Source organism: Phyllobates terribilis, unplaced genomic scaffold, assembly GCF_046119375.1.
Source record: "Phyllobates terribilis strain yellow unplaced genomic scaffold, ASM4611937v1 Scaffold_7__3_contigs__length_470593459, whole genome shotgun sequence".
In the NCBI taxonomy this organism is placed as follows: Eukaryota; Metazoa; Chordata; class Amphibia; order Anura; family Dendrobatidae; genus Phyllobates; species Phyllobates terribilis.
In genome coordinates this window covers 162840977-162854549 of record NW_027362767.1, presented here as the reverse complement: position 1 = coordinate 162854549, position 13573 = coordinate 162840977, and the positions used below count along the sequence as shown (strand labels likewise).

Sequence of the window (13573 nt, the reverse complement as noted above, 5' to 3'; positions counted from 1 at the left end):
CTCATGTCATTTGAGCACTGTTTACCTCGATTTTGGCAATTTTTAGGTCCCCTGCAGACCTCTGGGGGGGCGCCAAGAAAATGCTCCAGTTTCCTATAAATTTACATTGGGCTCATTGCTCGGGTCGAGCACCCGAGTATTCCAATTTGCTCGACTCAAGCAACAAGCACCTGAGCATTTTAGTGCTCGCTTATCGCTAGTAATGGGGTGATATCAGGTCCAGAGAGGTAGATTTGCGTGTCATCATCATAGAGGTGATACTGAAAGCTGTGAGACTCTATCAGCTGTCCAAGGCTGAAGGTGTAAATGGATAATGGTAGTTTTAGTGGAATGGTGCGGTCGGAAGCCTGATTGTAAGCAGTCAAGGAGGGAGCAGGAGGAAAGGTGAGATGACAGTTCCAAATAGACGTGTTGTTCTAGTAGTTTTGAGGCATAGGGGAAAAGTGATATGGGGCAATAGTTAGTCAGAGTAAATGGGTCAAGGGAGGGCTTTTTGAGGATGGGTGTGATCAAGGCATGTTTGAAGCATGAGGGGAAGACACCAGTTGTTAGTGACAGGTTGAAGAGGTGAGTTAGGTTTGGGATGAAGACTGTGGTAAGGTTAGTGATGAGGTGGGACGGGATTGGGTCAAGTTCCCAGGTGGTTGGTGTGATTTGGAGAGAAAAGAGGAAAGTTGATCTTCCATAATAGTGGAGAAGCTGCTTTTGGAGGAGGAGGGTTGAGTAGATATGAGGAGTGTCTGTGGGAACGTTAGGCAAAAGCTTTATTTGATGGCGTCAATCTTCTGTTTGAAGAATGAGGTAACGCCTTTGGCTGAGATGAGAGGAGGGGGAGGGGGAGCTGGGGGATGGAGGAAAGAATTGAAAGTGTTGAATAGCTGTTTAGGGTTGTGAGACAATGAGGATATGAGAGATGAGAAGTATGTTTGTTTTACTGCAGTGAGTGTGGACTTGAAAGTAGTGTGGGACTGTTTGAATGCAATGAAGTTGCTCGTTAGTGTAACCTTTTCCCTCTCTGCTCAGCAACCCTGGAAGCTCATCTCAGTTCTTTTGTCAGGTTGGGAAAAGGACGAGGAACTGTGGGTTGAGCATAGGACTTTTACAATCTGGACTGTACTACTGAGCTGAGCTGTGGTGAAGAAAAAAGGAAGGGTGCAGAAAGAGGACAAGTGAGAAAAGAGAAAGGAATCAGTAAATGGACGCGCCTCGTTACATGATCAGTGGGTTTCTCACTCTTTTTTTTACTATGTGCAATTACAAGCTTTTTAGCATTGAGATTTATGCAAATTAATTGGTCACAAATCATTGTTTGGGAAAAATTTGTTGACGTCAATGTATTCGAATTTTAAAAGATTTGTCCGGTTGGATAACACTATTAACCTGCAGATAGAGTTTATCTACAGCACTATTAAAGTCTAGAAAATTGCCCTTTGGCCCCATTTTGCTGGATTCACATAGAAGCAAAGTACAAAAAGCCTTCAATTTGGCTAATGCGGATTTTTGTAAAGTTCAAGTAGAATTCAATTCCAGTGGAATGTATATGCTCATCTCTTATGCCAACACTATTAATGATTAATAAACTTTTATATATTTTACACCACAGTCTCTGTTTGGAGGCTGACGTTTTCATCAGTCCCTGGAAATCATCTGCAGAAGATAGAGACATGAAGAGGAGCTGACAAGATGACCAGCGATGGCAGAAGAGTTATGAGGTGAGGTAATTGGAAGATTTTATTAACCTCTTTCTGGTCTGTAGAATTCAACAAAATGTGATTCATTATGAATCTCTAGTATAAATCTCTATTTCTCCCATTCCCTTGCCACAATTTATTCCTTGAGTTAGTTTCTTTTGCACTTTCATAATGTGTTAAATTATGAAAAAAAAACTGATCTACAAGACCGAGACGCCCAACTATGCATAGTAGTTACATTAACTACAAAACTTCACAGGAAGTGAATGAAACCTGCTCTGTGGCTGCTACTTTTTTCTGTAAAAGATGTATTTGGCTGTAGTGTTCCAACCACACGTAGAGTAAAATATGGGTGACCAGTGCCCACATGTTCAAGGCAGAGACTGACTACGCCTGGATACCAAGCTACAGATTTAGACATGAAATGATCAGATATCAGGCTTGGTAGAAAAAAAATATGACTAGTTTTATGAACTTGGAATGAGGAACCATAAGCAAAAGAAAACATACAGTGTTACTATTAATAAGAAGTAAAAAGGTCACATTATTCTCAGAAATGTTCCTTATAGTGATGAGCGAGTACTAAAATGCTCGGGTGCTCGTTGCTTGACTCGAGCAAATTGAAATGCTCGGGTGCTCGACCCGAGCAACGAGCCCAATGTAAGTCTATGGGAAACTAGAGTATTTTTCCAGAGGTCCACCACAGGAGGTCTGTAGAGAGCCTAAAAATTAATAACTTACAGAATGTTAGAGGTAGGCCTCTAAAGAAATTTCTTACGGGCATTATACACCCTTAAAAAAATTATGTGGGTGTTGCATCACCGTCACCCTGGTGATATGGTGGTGGAGGATGAGGAGAAGGACAACAAAAAATAGACAAAATCAGGAGCATATACCCGTGTGTGAGTGTGAAGAAGTGCATGGGAATAGACCCTCCCCCAAAATAAAACACTGCTTTTGACTTTATTTTCCGCTGCTATCATCCGGTAGTGTTGAGAAGTCTGGCCCAATCCAGCCCTTGTTCATTTTTATAAGAGTCAGCCTGTCAGCATTTTCCGTTGACAGGCGGATGCACCTATCAGTTATACTTCCCCCAGTGCCGCTAAAATCACGCTGTAACTTAACGCTAGCATCAGGGCAGTTCAGGACCTACAAGGCGTAGAGAGCCTGTTCTTGCCATGTGTTCAGCTTGAATACCCAATAGTTATAAGGCACAGAGGAATCACGGAGGACGTTGGTACAGTCGGCAAGGTACTCCCTCACCATCTTCCAAAACTTTCCCCTAATTGTCAGAGTATCCTGCGCATCAGGGACTGGACGCTGGAAGGGGCTGTTAAAACTGTCCCAGACCTTACACAGTGTTCCTCTGCCTCTGCTGCTGTATTTGTGTCTCCCTCGCATGTACTTCTTGTTTGTCTAACGGACTGTGACCTCTGCCGCCAGTGTTTTCAGATGGGAATTTTTTTAATAATTCTACAAGAGCCTTCTGGTACTGCACCATTTTATTAGACCTCTCCGCCATGGAAAGGAGAGATATAAAGTTCTCCTTGTAGTGTCGGTCTAGAAGTGTCATCAAACAGTAATTACTGTCAGCCAAAATGCGCACAACAAGAGGGTCATGGGAAAGGTAGAGGGACATAAACTCAGCCATGTGTGGCAGACTGCCAGCAAGCAAAACTTCCCTGTCCTGACCAAGAGGACAACTGTCCATGCTCTCCTTCTCATCCTTCAATTCCTTGTTCTACCTCTCCTCAGGCCATCCACGCTGAACAGAAGGTATGACAGTTGTGTGGGTAGTACCGTCTGTAGCGCAGGAAACCAGCTCCTGTTCCTCCTCCTTTCCTTCCTCATTATCACCCAATCTGCACTGGGATGAGATGAGTCTGGGCTGTGTGACATTAAACTATATGGTTCCTTGCTCCATCTCATTGTGCTCCGCCTGCAATGACTCCTCTTTAATTGTTTACATCAAGCGTTTCAGTAGACAGAGAAGCGGGATGGGGATGCTAATTATGGCATCATCGCTGCCACCATCTTGGTGGAGTCCTCAAAGTTTTGGAGGACAGCACAGATGTCAGATATCTATACCCACTCATTAGCTTTTATGTGCGGAGGTTGACCTGAATACCAAAGGACATGTTGAAGCTGGAACTCAACAACTGCCCTCTACTGCTCACAAATCCTTCCCAACATCTGCAACATTGAGTCCCAACCCATGGTGACAGCACACACCAGTCGGTGAGCTGAAAGCTGCAAATGCTGCTGAAGGAGGCTGAAGGCGGTGGAAGCTGTAAGTGACTTTTGAAGATGGGCACACATGTGGCGTACTTTGACAAGCAGCTCAGGCAGATCCAGGTAGGTTTTGAGAAACCACTGAACAACTAGGTTGAGCACATGGGCCACGCATGGTACTTGTGCGATCTGGCCTAGCTTCAGAGAGGCCACCAGGTTCCGACCCTTGTCACCCACAACCATGAATGGCTGCAAGTTCAACGATGACCGCCACAGATCTGCCTGCTCTTTTACAGCTGTCAACAACTCTGCTGCGGTGTGCTGTTTATCACCTCAGCACAACCTGTTGCCGCTTTGCCGATGCAGTGCTGCAGTGCTTCCAGCTTCCGACTAATATGGTAATTTCGGAGGTATAGGCTAGGAGGAGGAGGAGGTGCAGGAGCTGTAGAATGTGGAGGCAACACTGACCCAGGGCCCGCAATCCTCGGCGTTGGGAGGACATATTCCGTTCCAGGGGCTTCCGCTATCAGGTTGCGGAAAGATTCCATCTCCACGAGCCTAAAAGGCAACATTTCAAGTGCAAGCATTTGAGAAATGTTTGAGTCTAGTATTGTGGCCTGTGGGGCATTGGCTGCATATTTGAAATTGTGTTCAAAGGACTGGGGTAGGGATAACTTAACGCTGGGTGGGACAAGGAAGTGGTTGCTGACAATGATGGTTGCAAGTGTGCAATGACAGGTGCAGGGCAGGAGGCATCTTCGCCTGCGCCATGGACAGGGGATTGGCATGCACGCACAACAGCGGAACAGGCTGTGGAGTCACCTGCAGACACTGTTTCTGGACCCTGGCTTCTGCCCAATTAGTCGGGTGCTTTGCTGTCATGTGCCTGAGCAGGCTGGTGGCGGTCATGATGATGATGATGATGTTAGCATGGCAGATGTTTCAAATGGCCCTTTTGGGATAATCTGGACAATTTTTAGAAAAGAACCAGACTCTGGAAGACCAAACAGTTGGACTGGCAACTTCCCTGGTAATAATCATTAACCACAAAAAGGCCATTTGCAACATCTGTCTTGCCAGCATCAGCAGGGCTAGCAAAACTAGCAGCCTGACCACCACCAGCATGCTCGGGCACATGACAGCAAAGCACCCGACTAAGTTGGCCGAACGCCAGTGTTCAGAAATAGTGTCTGTGGGTGACACCACTGCCTCTTACCCTGTTGTACATGCACGCCAAGCCTCCGTCCATGATGCAGGGGAAAATGCCTCCTGCCCTGCACCTGTCATTGCACACTTGCAACCATCACCATCAGCAACCACATTCATGTCCTTGTCCCAGTGCAGCGTTCAGTTGTCCCTACCCCAGTCCTTTGAACGCAAGCACAAATACACAGCCAATATATCTGACTTCACTGGATTTAGACATTTGATAGCTGCACTTGAAAACCATAGGAAGGGCATTTGCCCTATGCAGCAGCTTAGGCGTTTCACTTTGTTACTTCATTTCCAATATGAGGATTTGATGTTTCTGGCCTGTTTTTATGTGTTTTCTGATGGCTATCGTATCAACAAGTGATGAGATATTCTGTTTGGTGCTCATGTTAAGAGCCTTGTATGTGTGAGACTTGGTTTGCTGAATATTGTTTTCTTGGTTTCACAATATTTCATTTTTGGTGTGTTATATTTAGGGCGCAATAGAGTCATTTAGGGCAAGCCAACAATGAATGGGGCGCCATATTGGAATCCAAGGGTGCCAACCTCCGCAGCAAGGCAAAGTAAGGTATTGGGGCCTGTATAGGTCTATACTAACTACCGCATCCTCAATATATCCCTAATATAAGAAGCCCCCCCTTTTTATTAGTATTTAAATAAAATTGTTGTAAATAGTAGGAGGGTCTTTTTAGCTGTGTTTTCATGAGATGTTGAAGCGTTTCAGAGTTATTATTACCTCATAAAGTGAAATTGGTCAGAATTGAAATAATTACCTTGGTCAGGAAGGTGAAAACAAGCTGGGGTTAAGGGGCAAAAGTGGAGAAAATGTTATATATTTGTCTGACTGGCATCACCACCTATTTTGACAAAATTGGCCGGGAGTGGTGTTAAAATGCAAAATGCCAGAAAGTTTTTGTGCAACTTTGAGTTGCTTGATTATTTTATGACATGTCGAGCTGTTTACTGCCAGGAAATTGTTTAAAAATTCTTGATGAATCCGGCCCTTATTTTTTTGTCTTGTGGAATTGTTTGGCAATTTTTGCACCAAATCCTTCAAAATGGCCCACGTGGGTACTAAGCCCCAATCTTAATGCATGAGACTGCTGGATTATGATGTGCCTCATTTGTTAGGGTGCGCCTCCACCAGAAATGTTGCTCATGTAAAAGCCTAGAGTTAATTTCTGGTGAAATTTGCACCAAGAAAATGGCACAAAATTTTGAAGTATTTATTGGTCTAGTATTGCTCTGGCCCAACTTGGATCATTTTGTCAAAACCGACCAGAACTGCTGTAAAAATGCCAAAGGTCACAACATTTTTCAAATCTTTGAATTGCACAAGAATTTTGTGCAATTTCATCATGTTTAAGCCAGTAATTTAGCAAGAAAAACCTTCATGAATAGGTCCCATGGTTCAAGAATTTTGCGCAAAATTAAAAAAATGCTTTTTATTTTCGTCTTTGACCTGTTTTACGACAAAAAAGTTGCATGTTGCACAAAATGAAGCATATATAAAATCACTCCAGGGTGCAAACTATAATACATTTTTAATAAGATTTTACAACTTTTTAAAAAAAAAAATAATGTTCAAAAAGAAAAAAAAGTGCAATGCAAATAAAATTTTGCAGCTTTTACCATGAAATGTGAATGAGATTTCTGAAATGTCTCTTATTTATTTCCTTACAGATTTGAAGCAGCTTTTTGTAATGTTTTTCACCCATTCCAATCACTAGAAAAAAAACACACAAAAAATGCACGGAAAAAAATGCAGCAAAAATGCAAATTACTTATGCAGCATTTTTCCTGCCAAAAGAACACTTTTTTATACATAAATATCTGCAACAAATACTTCACTTGTGCACATACCCTAATTAAGGCTCAAAATTAAGAGAAGCTCGGCCTCCCCTGGTATTAGTCAGGTACAGACTGTATGAACCCTCCACACCTTGCACTCAGATACATGACACATGCTAGTGACATGGGGACGCTGAGTGTCAGGGGGGAATGCTGGACCAGTTTGTAGAAACAATGGTGGACAGGGAGAAGAGACTGTTGGCTATCAGGTGAAGGAAAAGAGAGAAACACCATATAGACAAAATAATCCACCACTCATCACCCAGCAGACGCCATTGTGGTTTTTCCTATGGTCGTTCCCATGCAGATTTACCTTCAGAATAACTCGTGGTGCTGAGAAATTACCTGTACTGGTGACTTATGCAGGAAAGCCAAGAAAACCAATGTTTGGGTGAAATTAGTAATTTACTTTACTGAAGGAAACATCTGATGGGTGAAAATATCAACTCTTTATTAGGAAACATAACAGGATGATTCATCTACTGTCTGCACAACATCATCACAATCATTATCTGCTGATTACATCACAAGAGTTGGTTCAGTTCAGGTCGGTGGTAGATTTTGCATTTGGGTTCAGGAAAGTCAAGTTACATGTCCTGTGTCCAGTAAGAAACATTGTGCTCAACCCTGAAAAAATATATAAAATTGTGCATGAATAGGACAGTAATGTTATCTCTAAATAATGCCATCATACAGTGCCCAGATAAGAGGACTAAGTTGGTGGAGACCACATGGAATTTGCTCCATTTGTCCTCATTATAACGGCTATATTTAGGAAATTGTATTATGAGGCTTCAAAGACCAAAATAATGTCCAAAGTCATGTCACCATGAAATTATTGGAAGCCACTTCTGCGCTTTAGCTTCAGTCCCATAATTATCAGTAATGTTCCATATTTACCTCCGTCGTTGTGTCCGTGCATCTTAAACTTTAGCTGAAATATGAAATAAAATAAAACTATTTTGACAATAGCTTTTTTTTTATAAATTTACCTTTTACTTTAGCAAAATACTCCAATCAATCTGCATCACTGTGCAGACAATTTTATTATTATATACAATTATTACTGTGGCACTGCTCTAAGTAAATCTCGTTGAGCGACAATACCCAGACAAAACCCATAGAAATCTGTGTCCAGAGACACAAGAAAGGGTTTGGAATAGATAAAAATGGCCACAATATTACAATAAGTCACCAACTAAGTCAATTGTTCATAATTCCATGTGAATACTTTACCTGTGAGTCTGAAAGTCAGGATGATATGAAAAGACAAAGCCAGAATCAGTAAAAAACTGGTGGTGGCCACCCGGACCCAGAAGACTTGACATTTAGAAGAACAAAATACATGGAGCTCATCTGCAATGAGATCACAATGCTAGAATATCAATAACAGACATTATCCTGAAATTACATTTTAGAGTTCAGCATTTTCTGTCTTCTAGACAGATCCCAAGAAAAGGTTGTTACCCATACAGATGCTCACCTGACCTATAGCATTGACTCATCCAGGAATATGGACTATTTGTGACCATATTGGTGATGGGGACCTCCGGAAGTCGTCCCTTTATGACCAACCTAAAAGTTCTTACAAACTCTATAAACTGGTACCTTTCTAACACACAAGATCACCTCATAATATTTGGTAGTGATATCTCTAGGTCAGACGTTGTATCTGAGGGAGGAGGTAATGAATCACCCAAAATATGGAGTTACACATTGAGATGGTGACTTTAAGGCAGATCCAAAATAAGGTCCTCCAGCTTGTAAATGAGTTCAATATCCTTAGCTAAAATTGATAATCAGATATGTAATATTTGGTTACTAGGCATCTTAACACCTACATACTGTATAGGACATAAATGGGGAGATATACTGTAGTGGTGTCTGCCATCAATTTCTTTCCAATAAGTAGGAATGGTTTGGTTTTATAAAAAATTTTTGAATTGTAAAATATATTTTGGGATTTAATATTTTTGTTAAAGGAATTCCAGATCAAGGACACATTTTTACTTTACCTTTTTCTGTTATTACTAGTGTTGAGCGAACATGCTCGACACTGCTCGGTACTCGCCCGAGCATCACGCTACTCGGGATGTTCGGCGAGCACCGAGCATTTCCAGGTTACTCGGGCGGGAGCTCGGGTCTTCGCCCTGCATGTTTGGCGCTCTTTACAGAGCCAATGAACATGCAGGAATTGCCAGCCAGTCACTGTAATGCTGCAGCCATGTTAGTTGTGGGCAATACAGTGATTGGCTGGCCGCACAGCGTCACCTCGAGTATTTAAAACCGGGCGCCGCCATCTTGGACACAGTCGCTCCGGATTAGACAGTGTAGGGACAGTGCTGCTGATTTAGGGAGAGATATATACTGTGAAATAGTTAGTGTAGGGTCTGTAAAGGCTGCCAGAACAAACAAACAGTCCTTTTCAGGACTAATATCCATCTCAGATACCAGGCAGGCAGGCTGTATAGGAGACACAGTGGTTATACCAGCAAACGCTGCATTACAGTCCTGTGTGCTCCTGTTGCTCAAATTACTGGACTTAGCACCAGGTGTTGGGGGCCACGAAAAATCCTTTTTTTTCCATCTAAATCCTCCTTTTTTTTTTCCTCCTTCACACTGTACAAATACCCGTCTTATTAACCTTTTGGTGTGTCCCCCCCCCCCCCAAAAAAAAGAGCGTGTCTCTGATTTTTCAGACACAAATATAACAGTTGAAAATAGTCTGGTGTAGGCCAGAGAAACAGAAGTGTTGTTTTGCTCTTCCACGGTTCAAACCTCTGTTTTATCCATTTTGGGCCATTTGTATCTAAAAAAAAAAAACAGTTTGAGTGTGTCGCTCACTGTTCAGCGGCAAATATCTCTATTTAAAAAAGTGTGGTATACCCCAGTAAACAATAACTGTGGTTTTGCCATCCCACGGTAAAAAATCTCTATTATTCAGGTTTTGGTAGTTTTTTCCGTAAAGAAAAACAGTAGTGTCTCCTGACTGTTGTGACACAAAAATATATCTGTTGAAAATAGTCTTGTGTAGGCCCAACATCCCAGTGTGGTTTCGCAGTTCCACGGGTCAAATCGCTGAACTATCCAGTTTTGGGCCTTTGGTATCTAAAAAAAAAGCAGTTTGAGTGTGTCGCTCACTGTTCAGCCGCAAATATCTCTATTTTAAAAAGTGTGGTATACCCCAGTAAACAATAACTGTGGTTTTGCCATCCCACGGTAAAAAATCTCTATTATTCAGCTTTTGGTAGTTTATTCCGTAAAGAAAAACAGTAGTGTCTCCTGACTGTTGTGACACAAAAATATATCTGTTGAAAAAAGTCTTGTGTAGGCCCGACATCCCAGTGTGGTTTCGCAGTTCCACGGGTCAAATCGCTGTACTATCCAGGTTTGGGCCTTTGGTATCTAAAAAAAAAGCAGTTTGAGTGTGTCGCTCACTGTTTAGCCGCAAATATCTCTATTTAAAAAAGTGTGGTATACCCCAGTAAACAATAACTGTGGTTTTGCCATCCCACGGTAAAACATCTCTATTATTCAGCTTTTGGTAGTTTTTTCCGTAAAGAAAAACAGTTGTGTCTCCTGACTGTTGTGACACAAAAATATGTCTGTTGAAAATAATCTTGTGTAGGCCCGACATCCCAGTGTGGTTTCGCAGTTCCACGGGTCAAATCGCTGTACTATCCAGTTTTGGGCCTTTGGTATCTAAAAAAAAAGCAGTTTGAGTGTGTCGCTCACTGTTCAGCCACAAAAATCTCTATTTAAAAAAGTGTGGTATGCCCCAGTAAACAATAACTGTGGTTTACCTCTTCCACGGTTCTAATCTACTCTTTATTACCCTTTTTCCATTGATAGTGCAAGAGTAAGCTATTTTACCTCATTTACAATGGGCAAGGTGCGTGGCAAGGGACGTGGAAGTGGACATTCTGGTGATGGTTCGTGCAGAGGATGGGGCCGTGGCCAAGGTGAAGATGTGCCACAACCAACAGCCACATCTTCTCGCTCCCACTTCTTGACCGAATTACTAGGGAAGCACAGAACAACACCAGTATTGAGAACTGATCAGTGTGAACAGGTTATTAATTGGATAGCAGACAATACTTCCAGTTTCCTGAGCACCACCACCTCCGGTCTGTCTTCCACACGGTCAACTCTTAGTAGCCGTGAGTCTCGACCGCATACTCCTCCTCACCCTAATGCTCCTTCCTCCCACCATGCTGAGTGTCGTCAGACAGCAAGTGATCCCACACTTGGACACTCTGAAGAGCTGTTCACTGGTCCATTTCCATATTTGGGCCCCTCGCCTGATACGCTTGAAGTGGTGGAAGAGGAGATCTCATGTTGCGATGCCCACGGCCACAGGAAGTCAACGTTGGCAATCTGTCACAAGAGGTGGATGATGACGAGACACAATTGCCAGGAAGTGAGGAGGAGGATCATGGTGCGCAAGTGGAAGAAGAGGAGGAGGTGGATGATCAAGTAACTGACCCAACGTGGAAGGAGGACATGCAGAGTGAGGCCAGCAGCACACAGGGGGAGGGAGGCAGAGTACCCCAACAGGCAGGAAGAAGCAGTGTGGTGGCCGCAGACAGAAGGCAGGCAACCGTTCCCCGTAACACCAACACGAGGGACGTTGCCAGTACAAGCGGTAGGTCTTCCAGAGTCTGGAATTTTTTTAAAGACTCTGCTGATAACCCCAAAAAGGCCATATGTTCCACCTGCCATGCCAGCATCAGCAGGGGTGACAAAACTACCAGCCTGACCACCACCAGCATGATCAGGCACATGGCAGCAAAGCACCCGACTTTGTGGGGCGAAACCCAGGGTCCACGACCAGTGTCAGCGGGTGTCACCACTGCTTCTTCCACTGTTGTGCGTGCAATATAACCCCCTGTTGTGTGTGCAAGGCAATCCCCTGTCCATACTGCATGTAAAGATGCCCCCTCCACTCAGTCTTCACTTGTTATGGCAGTGTCTCAAGAAACAGCATCAACGTCCATGTCCACGTCCCACCGCGGCGTTCAATTGTCCATATCCCAGACCTTTGAACGAAAGCGGAAATTCGCAGCTAACGCCCCACAGGCCACAGTCCTAAATTCGCACATTTCACGACTGCTTGCATTGGAAATGCTGCCTTTTAGGCTGGTGGAGACGGAATCCTTCCGCAATCTTATGGCGGTGGCCGTCCCTCGGTACTCGGTCCCCAGCCGACACTATTTTGCCCAGTGTGCCATCCCCGCACTACACAAGCACGTGTCCCAAAGCATCTGCCGTGCCCTCAACAACGCAGTTACTGGGAGAGTCCACCTGACAACGGACAAGTGGACAAGTGCTTGTGGCCAGGGACGGTACATCTCTCTGACGGCACACTGGGTAAACATAGTGAAAGCAGGGACCCAGTCGGACCTTGGGACGGAACACATCCTCCCCACACCGAGGATTGCGGGCCCTATTTCAGTCAGAGTTTCCCCCACAGTGTACAGCTCCTGTGCATCCTCCTCCTCCTCATGTTCAGCCTCCATCTCAGATATCACCACCTCAGTTACAAGCTGGAAGCATTGCAGTACTGCCTCCGCCAAGCGGCAACAGGCTGTGCTGAAACTCATAAGCTTAGGTGATAAACCTCACACTGCTTGTGAGTTGTGGACAGCTGTGAAAGAGCAGGCAGATCTGTGGCTGAGACCGCTGAACCTACATCCTGGCATGGTCGTGTGTGACAATGGCCGTAACCTGGTGGCGGCTCTGAGGCGAGGTGAGATCACACACGTACCATGCTTGGCTCATGTGCTTAACCTCGTGGTTCAGCGGTTTCTTAAATCGTACCCCGAGTTGCCAGATCTGCTCGTGAAAGTACGCCACCTGTCAGCTCATTTTCGCAAGTCGGCAACAGCTTCCGCCGCCCTTGCTGTGTTGCAGCAGCGTTTGCAGCTTCTGGCACACTGACTGGTGTGTGATGTCCCCACACGTTGGAACTCTACCCTCCACATGTTGCAAAGGATTTCTGAGCAGAAGAGAGCAGTTGTGGAGTACCAGCTGCAACAAGGCCATCGATATTCAGGTCAGACTCCACACATAAGACCTCAGGAGTGGACCTGGATGTCTGACATATGTACCATCCTGACAAACTTTGAGGAGGCCACCGAGATGGTGAGTGGTGATGACGCCATCATTATTGTCAGCATCCCACTTGTCTGTCTTTTGCAACGCTCTCTGCAGAGAATGAAAGAGGAGGCATTGCAGCCAGAGTATGATGAGATGGATCAAGAAGCCGTAGCGGGCGATTACACACAGCCCAGCCTCATCTCATCCCAACGTGCATTGGGGGACAACGAGGGAGAGGAGGAAGAGGAGGAGGAGGAAGAACAGGATCTGCTATCATGCGTTGTAGACGATAGTACCTGTACAAGTGTCATACCGTCGGTTCAGCGTGGGTGGCCTGAGGACAGGGGGGAGGAGGAAGAGGAGGAGGAGAGCATGGTCAGTCGTCATCTTGGTGAGGACACGGAAATCTTGCCCTTTACCAGTCTGGCACGCATGGCTGACTTTATGTTACGCTGCCTTAACCGTGACCCTCGCGTTGTCAAAATGTT

At 44.4% G+C, this 13573-nt stretch overlaps 2 long non-coding RNA genes across 2 annotated transcripts in view; one reads left to right on the top strand and one right to left on the bottom strand.

Annotated features, from left to right (window-relative positions):
* Positions 1-1003: 1003 nt before the first annotated feature.
* Positions 1004-13573, top strand: part of LOC141153014 (uncharacterized) — a 29690-nt gene continuing 17120 nt past the window's right edge. Inside the window, exons 1-2 of the long non-coding RNA XR_012247219.1 lie at positions 1004-1220; positions 1604-1712. This is a non-coding gene — a long non-coding RNA (uncharacterized lncRNA). The remainder of the gene's footprint in view (positions 1221-1603; positions 1713-13573) is intronic.
* On the bottom strand, positions 7477-8344 carry LOC141153013 (uncharacterized). Its single transcript, XR_012247218.1, has 3 exons — positions 8223-8344; positions 7887-7920; positions 7477-7613 (listed from the first exon to the last, which is right to left on the bottom strand). It is a non-coding gene; the product is annotated as an uncharacterized lncRNA (long non-coding RNA).